Source organism: Mycetomoellerius zeteki, unplaced genomic scaffold (assembly GCF_001594055.1).
Source record: "Mycetomoellerius zeteki isolate Tzet28-1 unplaced genomic scaffold, Tzet1.0 scaffold106, whole genome shotgun sequence".
Taxonomy (NCBI): Eukaryota; Metazoa; Arthropoda; class Insecta; order Hymenoptera; family Formicidae; genus Mycetomoellerius; species Mycetomoellerius zeteki.
Genome location: NW_017255975.1, coordinates 5,699,320 through 5,711,815, shown reverse-complemented (window position 1 = coordinate 5,711,815; position 12,496 = coordinate 5,699,320). Strand labels below are relative to the sequence as shown.

Sequence of the window (12,496 nt, the reverse complement as noted above, 5' to 3'; positions counted from 1 at the left end):
TTGTACACTGGGCGTTTCGTCAAGTATTATCTTGAGCAATTAAACAAAGACGAGTGATGTATCTCCCTGCGCGCGTTAACTATAAAAATTTGTGTCGCAACATAAATAATTCATTGTAACTAAAAAAATGCAGCAGTATTTTGCCAGAAAATGTTTTTGTCTTTTTATCGAGGAACCTTATTTCCGTCGTGCCTATCAGAAATCTATTACTTGCATTTTTCAGGTGCTCCGCGTGTAAACCTTGCTGGAAATAGTTATCTTTGTAGAAACAAAATTAGGCCATTCGATCCGATGTGTGATTCTGATACCTGTTTCTTCACAAAAATCATGCTTAAAACAGCGCAGTATCGCGACTCGCACGCGAAGCTCGCGAAATGAAGTCACGATGGCGCAACGAAGCAATAAAGATATTGTTAATGAAAAAGAACGTAGCGCAAATTAATGCGATCGGTAATCAGCTTGCGTCGTAAAGAAGCAACGAGAATGCTGTAGCGTAAAAAGTATCTCTCTCGGTGGACTTTCATAAAATTTATTACACGCTTCTTGTCACGAGCGTATATAATATTTTAATAAACGCCCTTTGTAATGAACAACGTAATCCAATCCATCGATTTTAAGGCGAATGATCGAGTTCGCTCTGATTATCGTATAAAATCCGATCGACGAATTACGGCCACTTATAGGCCACGCCGCTACTAATAGACGTCGTACAATAGCGACACTGGCGTGACACAAAACTAATCTCGACTGTTATTCGACGCAATCTGATTCGACTTAATCAGATCGCATGGAAACATAGTATCTACACGCCAAAGTTGCCCCTGTGACAGTATAAATCTCTTTCCCGAATAATCCCTCTCTTTTGAGTACGTAAACCTGAGCGCGACAAAAATTCTTTCTCCGACTAAGTCGCTGCTCTTTATTCTAATGTTGAGGCTGCGACTCGCCGGTTTGTTACACGTTGAAGATATTTCTCATTCCGAAAGAGGAAAATCCAGAAAAAGGGGAGAGAAAAAGCGTCGTGCGTTAAAAATTGATTCTGGTAGCTGAATCACGGTGTGCCTGCACGACGTGCGCTGCTTTGAGATTCGCAACGCGCGTCACAACTTGCGGCCGCTGTGCGGAAATTGCCGGTAACGAAGCAAGAAACGTACAATGCTCCGAGAGACGGTATCTTATTATGTAGAAAATAGGACACGCTACGCGCGCAAAGCTCGTAAAAAGCTGTTGAATATCTAGACTAGAAACTAAAGCCAACTTCTCAGCCAGAATTTTTTAGCTGCACGGCCAAGTAGTCACTATCTTTAGTATGTCAATGTACTTCTTAAGAATATTACAGTTTCGCCTTATTCCTTAGTCACGTAGAGTGCACATGGACTTCTTTAAAAGACGCGGTAATTGCCCAAGCTGTGGATTATCTGCGCTTTTTCATCCTTAATTTGCCGCTTATCGGTTTTTATATCGAGCGTGTATTATTTATAGCGTGGTACGCATTAAATTCTTAAAATGGCTCCTTCTGACTCGAGCGTGCAGTAAACAATGATTCAACGTCAGATAAATATTATACACCATACTGAATATTAGAAATTGACAAAACACTCGGCTCGAATTCTCTGATGTAAAATCTTGCTCATAAAAATTTGTACCTTCCATATGAAAAATATATTTTGTGTAATGAAAATTAAAATGGAATCTTTTCGTGGATAAAAACGCTGAAATGAGACATGACATGTTAAAATGTAAAAAAAAGAATAAACGGATATTTATAAATATGAAAAGCTACGTGAAAATGTAACATGGCATCTCGCTAAAGGCTTTACTAGAAAATCGAAGGATTTACAGCATTTCCGACCGATCCGGATGTCGTTCACCTCGACGGACATCGTCGAAATCTCATCATGTACGATGAACAGAAAAGATCGCGTTTTGCTATAAGACTTACTCTTTACGAGTAGAAGTTTAACGAAGATCAAAAGTACGGTTTTCCTCAACGGTAACATTTTAAATTTAATTTTTAAGAAATACTTCTCTTAAGAATTCTTGAAAAAATATAATTCCGTTAAAATATTCAAAATTCATATAAAATTTCGCGATATTATACATACACAGTTGAAAAATTTGCGTTAAATTTAACACAAAATAAATATGTTAGAAAGTAACACGAATATTATATAAAAAAAATTAACACATTAAAGGTAACATTGAAACAATTTGTATAAGCAATCATATTTCTTCATTAAAATTAACATTTATAATGTATTAAATTAACATGGTTCAAGAAATTTAACATTTATAATATGCTAAGTTAATTAAATTTTATTCATTTATCTTAAAAATTTATTTAAAAAAGCATTATTTTTATGTTATTTGTTCACTTACAATCACATTATGTTAAAAATTATAACACTTGTGAATATATTAAAAATTCAACACAAAATTTTGACAAGGTGTGGACCAAACATTTTGTATTTCTAACACAAATGCAAAATGTTTTTACCGTGTAACATCTTGTATGAATTAATAAAAAGATAACCGTATTTAATGGTAGAGATTTATGATTAAGAGATGGATATCGGTGACAAATGATTGTTGGATGAGAGGATAACAAAGTGCTGAATTTTGTAATGGTAATCTAAGAAATTCGATTCGAGAATATTCTGCCACCAATGAATTACGGAAGAAGAACAGAATACGGCGACACAAACTGCGCGAAGTTTCCACGGAACTTCAGAGTGGTTTAATCGATCATGTTCAAATTTCACACCATGTATTTCGACTGTCATAAAATACATGACTGATGCGCAATTCCCAACAGCTCGTTGTATTTGGCAAATGCGTATAAATGTTATCAATATTCGATATAATAATTTTGTATTAATAAAATAACGATGAAAAATTATTCTTCTGTTTTCTACACAGTTGGAAAATTTGTATTACATTTAACACATTTCACGTATTTCAAACAATTTACTCATATCTTAATTTAATATAAAGGCGCCTCCAGACGATATAGCTAATGTATACACAAACTTTGCACACATTCGCTAAATATTGACTACATTCAATATGAATAATTATGTATGTCACGTATGTATATGATATTTACTAATGTTAGCATACGTTGATCATATCGTCTGAAGACGCCTTAAGATGAAACTAAAAAGTAATACAAATATTATGTATACAGTTAACACAAAAATACTGATATAATTTGTGTCAGCAAACTGTGGAAGTATCTTTTTTCAGTAAAATTAACATTTATAATGTTAAATTAACGTATTTTATTCCTTATCTTATAGAATTCACGTTCTAAAATACATTATTTTCATGTTATTTATTTATTTACTCATAGTGTTATTTTAACACTAACAATAAGAAAAATTGAATAATAATTTAACATAAAGCTGATTTTAACAAAAATAAAATGCTTTTTACTGTGTATCGATTATTAAATATTGTTTGGACGATTTTAATGTGCACAACAAAAGATAAAATTTGGAAACTATTTCAGTCACTCGTAAAAAAAGAAGAAGGTGTAAAAGTCTTGCCATAGAACTCTGTGCAAGCTGCACATACACGCACGTCCTTTTAAGAGCACTAAGGATCACGGGACAGTGTCTGCGCTCGATCAGAACGAAGTTACTTTTATATCGTCACGATCGCACGTCACGTACCGACAACTTTGAGGCTGATATCTTCGAAAAAAGTTCGACTGAAGTTTAAATATTTCTCGATACCTGGCGATCGTCCCTTTAAACCTTGTAGCCCACCTGTTTTACAAATGACGTGTATGTCCAAAGTATAATATAAGGTGACGCCACGAGTGTTGGAAAAGACATTAACCTCCTTTCTCGATCTTCTGTTTCAAGGAAGCCCCGTCGCATGTTTTCGAGCGATTCATTGACTTTACTTCCTAACCGGTATAATAAATTTACTAGGTAATCATCTCTCGAGGTAATCGAAAAAGGAATACGTTTACTAAGAGATCGCGCGACTGACGATGCTCTTCCTAAGCCACAAGTTCCGGATTTCAGAAATCTTCGTCACGAAAGGAAAAGAGTGTTATCGTAAGAATTATCGATCTCAATAAGGTTTGCGACAATAACGAAGCTCATGCAATACGGGGTTTAAACGAGTATCGATGGCTGAGTGAGTAAATTTTAGTTCGTTTCTTAGAAACGGAGCAAGGAATAAGGAAAGAATATCGAATAAAGAATACTGTGTTCTTCTAAGTATTTCTTTTCCTTATGTCTTCTTTCGATAAAATAAGTTTGCCATTGCATGTTAGAGACCGAGTTGTTCTATATGACCTCTATTTATAGTTATATGAATCTTGTATCAAAAAGCTTATCAGTGAAATATTCAGGATAAAATTTCATTTTACAGATAGCTTAATAGCTTCTTTGTGTTTCATGTTGTACAAATGTACATATAATTTATCTTTGGATGCGTTCCGAGTAACGTATGAAGCGCATTATGCAACATTTATCTCTGTTGTTCATCGAATACTAAAGAAAGGTAAAATGATACATTATGCACTTCATGCGTAACTCGGAACGCACCCTTTATTTCATGTAAAATATGTATACGGAAAGAATATAGATATCTATTCCACAATATTCATTTTCCACGAACACTATAAAAAAAATTTGAATACAAATTATATATTTTTTAAATATTAGTATTTTAATTATGATAAATTTCTTTTGTCATTTTTTCTACTTCCTTATTCTTTTTAATCATCTGCACAATATATTCGAAAATGGAATCTATCATAACAATAAAAAAATTGTGAAAAAATAAAATTTTGACAATAAAAAATTTTTTGATAAAATAATATTATTAATATATTATCTATTCACATGTTCTCGATTGTGATTTTTCTGAAAATCTTATGCTCGACAAAACATTCAACAAATTAATAGTTATAAATTCCAAGATTAAATACTTGTGCTATATAATCTGTGCTATATAATTTGCTATATACATATATCCCATTCATTCCAACATACTAAATCGTTATAAAATGTTATATTTATCTTTCATTATCTCTTATTTATCTTTTAATGCTCACTGAAATAAAAAATAATTGACTCACCCCACGGCCGCTCTGTAGTTACTCGCTCTTATTCTCCTCCATCTCCTCTTACAATTAGATTCGTTCGTTACATTTACACAATACTCGCGAAAATACTAATTAAGACCGCATTCTAATCATCACAAAGTAGGGTAATCACATGGCATTTTACATGGCACTCCCGACATAATCATACGCGACACGCACTTTATTATTATTATTATTATTATATACTGCCACGAGACAGACTAACCGGAAAAAAAAACCGTATAATCAACTCGGCACGGACGAATTATTTTATTCATGCGGACAACAATAATTTCTTTAACAGTACTTAAATTCGCGCCTTGTTTCGAATTTTTAGCCAATTTAAACATATAATCTCGCTCATCAAATCCGCTTATATTTGCTTCAATAAATAGCCAATATATTTGTAATCGTTAATTACGTTAATAAATCATGTTTAATAATTTAATAATCTGTGAAAGATAACAGTATTTTGATGGTGCGTAATACCATACTTAGCATACATAGCTGCATTCTGCTACCTGTCGGCTCAAAGTCTTGTCTTGCATCGAACGATTATGCAACGCACGAGGCGTCTATCTACACAGCGCGTTATGTATGTAAAAACAAACACCAAAGCTGAGCGCCAGTTTCGCTTCCTCGAAATATTTGACGTTAAATATTATAAAGTAAATATTCTGTGTATGCTAAGTTCTTATAACGCTGAATATTACAATGTAAATTTTCTATATATTCTCTTTCATCTTGAATAATTCAATCGACACACATAATTGATGTAAGGCTTTTCGTTATTCAAATAACTTGCTGCAGCGATTTGTATATTAATTCATGTTGTCAGTCTCGAAGTAACGAGCGAATTATATTAAATTCAATTTTTTGTATGCTAAGTTTTTGTAACGTTGAATATTACAATATAAATTTTCTATTGTCTTTCATCTTGAATAATTATCACATAATTGATGCAAAACTTTTCGTTATTCGAATAACGAATCGCTGTGGCAAATTCAAGTCAATCACTGAAGAGATAATTATCGAGATGTATATACCACGAAATAGTATAAAAAATTTATAATTCTTATTCTTTATTATATAGAGAATAATATTCGTTATGGGAAATATATCTATTTTTCTTATTTTTTGTATATTCTCTTATTCGTTCCAGTATTTATTCTCTTGTTCGTTTCAGTTTTCAAATAAATAAATCACGCGAAATGCTGTCTCTTTGATGCGTTTACAAATCCTTTAATGCTAATAACATTTACTGTAATAAAGTTACGCGAGATATGCAATGGCATTTAGTACTTGCAGTACTTTGTCGCGATCGCGTTTCAAGTAATATAATGACGTACAAAGCAGCTCATGTCACTAATCGTCTGGTTCAACTTTCATTACGCGAATGACAAATACGATGTTCTCGCACAAGACATTAGTCTCGAAACACAAGAGGTATAGTAAGCTTTAACACTAGAATCGCGAGTCTAAATTAACCTAATCGCAATTCAAGCTTTTTACAAGGAAGGGTTGTCACTATAAAAGTAAAATTACTTGTAATTAATTATGATTATTTGATTGAAAAGTCACAAAAATCTAGAGCTTTACGTGCAAATTAACGAAAAGAAAAATTATCAGATGAGTAAAAAATGGCACAGCCGCGGTTCTGTGTTAAATCATAAGATATTGGCTAATCACAATTGAATACGAAGAGAATAATCAACTATGATTAGTTGATTTCTTACGACTTAAGGTTTACTAATGTATTCCGGGACTTATACATAAAGAAGTATTTAACGTTGAATATTGCAAAGTAAATATAAACTCGCACGCTTTAATGTAGACAGACAAAACTTTATCTTATTTCGAATTAATTGTTAATACATAATTGACTTTTCGTTACGCATTTCATCGTGGCTGTACGGCACACGGAGCAATGGCTTGCCGGTTAAAGTCTTGACAATGAATGGCAATACAGCCTGCGGCGGTTTGGCGTACCAACGACTGTGTGCTACGAAAACAATACCAAGGCTGTACGCCAGTCTCGTTTTATCACGAAATATTTAACGTAACTTCTATAAAATAATTATAAACCGAATATTCCATTCCTTGTATTTTAAATCAATTTCGATAAATGAGTAAAATAGGTCATTTTACTATGGACTTATTAGCATTGCCTAAGATAACAATTAATTTAGAGCGGTTTGAAATGAAAATATTGTTGAATTCTAATTGACGAGAGAATTTGCTTTCTGGTTAAGATGTATAAATGTATATTAGTAATAATAAATTTGAAATGTCAAGTACGAATTATTTCTTTCTTTTAATAATAATTTAAATAATTGATCTCTCTCTCTCTTTCTCTCATTTTAATTATTCCATTTCAAAAAAATAAAAACATTTTATTTAAAGAAATTAAATATTTAAAAATAAAATGAATATTAAATAGTATCGTTAAATCTAGCTCACCAGACTTTTTTTTCGCTCACGCGGAGAGCCTCAAGGTCTGTGAGACTGTCGGATATTTTGATGTGCAATTTCGGTATAAATGTTAATTAATTCGTCAATAATTGTTTTCCATGACAATTTTGAACAATCTAGAATAGGAGCATGCTATCAAAAGTTGAATTTTATTAATTACATTATATAAAATAATTATTAAAAGAAATGTTTTCCTATGATTTGGTGAAATGTATACGTTTTGGCAGGGTTTCCCAGACCCTTGATTAGTAAGCTAAGGTTAATAAAACCATATCTAACACATCTAGGTATATTAAGTTTGAGAAAGCAGTAAGAGCAAAATAATTTCAAATAAGCGATGTTATTAAATCGTTATGTTATTAAATCGATAAAAAATACAAGACGACTATCCAATATTATCTTTCAAGATTATCTTATACAGAAATGTTATAGTAAAAGAGACAATATTCTATAATTCAAGCAACACTGAGAAAAGTATTTGATATTTGTGACTATAATTGCATGATAAAATAGTTATGATTAAAAGTTCCATTTTTATAATTGCTATAATGTTAGAAATAATTAAATTATATTTATAGTTCTACCAAAAAATATATTTGACACAAAAAAATATTATAAATTATAGCTAAATTAGAGTAATTGCAATCATATCTTTCACAATTAGGGTAAGAGAAAAAACGCGCGTGATTAATTTTCTCGAGACTGGTATTATAGCTCAGTTCTTCGGAAGAAATACGTCTATAAATACGGACCTAAGTGTTCTTTTCTGTTCTCGCGTGTTAGAGTTAATTTTTGCAAGTAGCAATAAGTCTTATAATTCTCCGTAAGATAAACGAATATTTTATAGATGTAATAATTTGCATACCAAGACCATAGCTAAGTTTAACAGCTGAACTCGTAAAACAACAACGCCCACGTGTAATGCAAATTCATTGAAATAATATGTATATAATAATAGAATAATAAAATAACGAATAAAATAGATAGAATTTTTTAATAGAAATGGAAATGCAATTCCAGCTGTTGTGTTTGCCGAGATTAATTAGTAATTCGATTGCGCGAACCGTGAATATTTTTATCAATATCTGTCAACGAACTACAACGGTAGTGACGCTAGTTGCATTGTGTCCCAAATAATAAATATGGAAAGAACATATTCGCCAACGCGCGTGATTAATTTTCCAGCCGGCGCAACATGGCAGCTGTGCAATTTTCGCGATACGAAGCTTGCAGCGGAACAATAAACTAGTTTACATGATTTGCGAGACGATACTGTAATAACAGTGGAAACTCGACATGGACTCGTATCTAGTAAAATGCCAACCGTTAATTAATGCTTTTGCACGCGAGGGGCAATCACAAAGACAATGGAAAGAATAGTCACCGTGTAAAAGGTCAATCGAATATACATCTGTGTCGTGATTCCAAATTATTTTTTTACATTCGTGCAAAAAGCGAATAAAAGTCTAGTAATCAGCGATCTTACATTTAACTCGACAAGATTTACTGATAAAACGTTTTAACTGGTAAAGTCGTTGAATAATCAAAAGCAATATTTTTTATGTTAACGTCTCACTGACCTGTTACGTAAATTATCAGTATAGTATGTTTAATCAAATTCAGTGATAAAATTAGGATGACAGTACGATTATAATTCTAATTTTCGTACTATAGTTTACACAATCGATAGTTTACAGATTCATAACAGGCGTCAAAATTATGCACAGAAATTGTTCATTATTCAAAATATATATATATATCAAATCTAACGTACTTGTAGGTGTAAAGATTTTTTTGTAAAACAATGTACATAGCTGATAATCTTCCGAATAAAATATATTTGAAAGATAAAAGTTATCTTTTTTTTTCTTCAAAAAGAAAGCAAAATAAAACATGTTTTATAAAGTCGACCTATTTGAACATTGGTAGTCGACCTATTTGAACATTGGTAGTCACACATTTTTCAATACAAAAAAAATAATAACAATACCTCTTTTCCTTCTCTTAGTAATCGAGTTGAGTGGACAATAGGCAATGAAGGTTGAATGAAGTACTTAACGAATTTCTTTTTCATTAATTTTGCACGTTCCACTTAGAATGGTACGTTCCATTTGAAACAGAAGCACTGTGGAGGAAAAAGCTTCACAAGGTTTAAAAGCAAAGCTTTTAGGCTTTAGAATTGCTTGTTCGAAAATCTTCTTACAAATCTTATTTTTCGTAAAATTACATAAATTTACATTTCATCATTTTTGCCATTAATTTAAAGTAGGTCTTTAATTCTACCAGAAAGTAATAAAGTTATTAAAAAATTAAATGCGATCGAAACGCTTACATTATATATTGTATCAGGACTTTTATTATTAATTCCAATTGCAATAAATTTCTCCGATTGTAATGAAAATTAAATCGAGATCGTATTACGATGATTGTTTAGAAATAATTGTTATACGAATCACTTTTCTATAGCATCTTGGACCGTGGTTACCGCGAATAAGGATTTCGAGATCAATCTGAACAATTATTCGGGAGAAAGAACACCAGACGTAGGAAATTCCCACATGACATCCGTTACATGACACAAATAACGGTTTATCTCATAATACGAAACTATGTGCGAAAACCTATAATATTTTGGAAGAAAAAGATATAGGATAAATTGTTCCTATATAAATAGAAACTATACACGGAGACAATTTTTTCTTAGAATTTACCTTGAAAATATGACAGTCGTGGACAACATTGTATTTCGAAGAATTTTAAAGTAAATCTCTCTTATTCATTAATAAAACTACAATAAAGTATGAGAAATAAGTTTGAGCAATTTTACTGAAGTGCATGGTAAAAATCTTTAAAATATTGTATTGTACCACAACTACTATATTTTCAGGGTAAATTTTAAAAGAAAATTCTCTCTGTATAAGTTTTACATAAAGGTTCCACTTTAATATTTAAAAAAATACCTGTGATTAATCGTGACCGGTTTCATTCATTGTCTTGGAATTATAAAGGAAGAAAATATATATATATATATCCGGAGCACAAGATATTTCATAACACCAACAATTATAATTTTTAGAGTGCATAAACAGCGGGTTGTATTAAGTATTTGCCATCCCCGTGTTTAAGTTACACATATCAGAAATGCGTTGAAATATCAAAATCGGGAGGATGGGAATTGCAATTCCTAAAATTATCGTAAAGATAAAAAACCCTATCAAATTACTACAAAAAATAAAAATACTTTTTATACCTTGCACATTTTCATTTTATGAATACGAGAGAATACTAAAGGATGTAAAAATTAGGAAGCAACAAAAAACGGGTATCAATTTGTCTTGTAATAATCTCGCATTGCGAGATTAAATCAAGAAGCAATTTCTCGTCATTCAACACTAACATTCAACACGAATGATTCAATTAACCTAATTAATTAATATGATTGTAGAATTAAGAGAAAATATAGTCATATATTTGGGAAAGACTATCGTTGCTCAAATAATTTCGTAAGGCAACACCGTTTTGTTTTCCAAAAATTTATGTGAAACAAAAAATCTCTTAAAAACTTTTAACAATGCATAATATTTATAAAATTGATTGCGCACATCATTTAGAAATACTTTTATTGTTTCGCGTGGCTCAATCGAAGACGAATTCGTCGCATGGCGCACGTGCAACAGTTTGCATGGAGCAAATAATGACTTCTAGATGGGCGGATCAAACGGGATAATTAAAACCAACGTTGTAAGATTACGTACGCTTATTCTGCTTCGCATTTGGACACTTGCCATCGACCGTCTGCAAACGGCACTTTGCAACTTGTCGCGAAATAGAAACGCCCGCGGGCAAATTGAATGAATCCTGTCGTGGCGCGCACGTGATATATTTGTACATATAATCTCTGATATCTCTGCGTCATTTAATTAATTTTAACTCAATTCATTCCCGAGGGCGGATGCGTCTTAAAATTCCATCCCGCAACTGTGCTTCGAACAGCAAGAATTAGAAGAGAATTCGTGTATTTATAATAAAAAAGTCTTACATTCGTTGGAAGTCCATGAACTTCTGGTAGATTCAATTAGAAAGGTATAAATGAGACACTTATAATTAAAAAATTTTGTTACATTCATTGAAATTTTGATAAATTCAACCACAAAGGTACAAAATCAGATACTTATGTTAAAAAGTCTTGTTGCATTTAATAGAATCCTGGCATTTGTACTTTTCTGGTAGATACAACCAGAAAAATAAATAAAATTCTAGTGAAGATAACCAGAAATTCAATTACGATAACCAGAATTCTGATTCATACGATCAGAATTGGTTTTGATTGTATTTCTTGTTATAGTACAACCAGAACATTTTTCTACGTAACAACGCAGTACATCCTATCTCGAAGTCAGAATAGTTGCACAGTCACGGTTACGTGTAAAATATTCTCCTCTTTTCTCAGTTTTCCACAGCAAAAGAGCGAACGTTCACTCGGCGGCGAAATATTTCAGACGAGAGTAACGAGAGAAATTGATGATCGCAAGTAGTAGAGACAGACGCTCACGATAGCAGTAGATGACGACGCGACGGGTCAGACATCGCGGTACCACGCGCGATGGAGCGATACTTCGCTAGTTTAGATAGCTCGCCTCGCGGTTTCGCGTGACGATAAACGGATAAATGCTCACGGGAAGAGTTTAATTGCAGGCATATACATGGTTAAGAATACTCGTTTGCTTCGAGGAATTTCTACATTTCCGCGCTTAGTTCGCCTTTATCCGCGAACCGCAGCGGGACCGTCGCGAGCTAAAAGCCGAAAGATAAAAACTTCCCACCGCAGAAAGTTCCCTTGGATCGATGAGGAAATTTTCCCCAGGGCAATTTTGATTAAAAAGAATTAGTCCGTAACCACCGAGCCACGCGGCGAGAGCG

General features: G+C 32.4%; 1 protein-coding gene across 1 annotated transcript in view; it reads right to left on the bottom strand.

The window, feature by feature from the left end:
* Window positions 1–12,496, bottom strand: part of Hs3st-A (Heparan sulfate 3-O sulfotransferase-A) — a 37,900-nt gene that overhangs the window by 24,664 nt on the left and 740 nt on the right. The window lies entirely within an intron of this gene.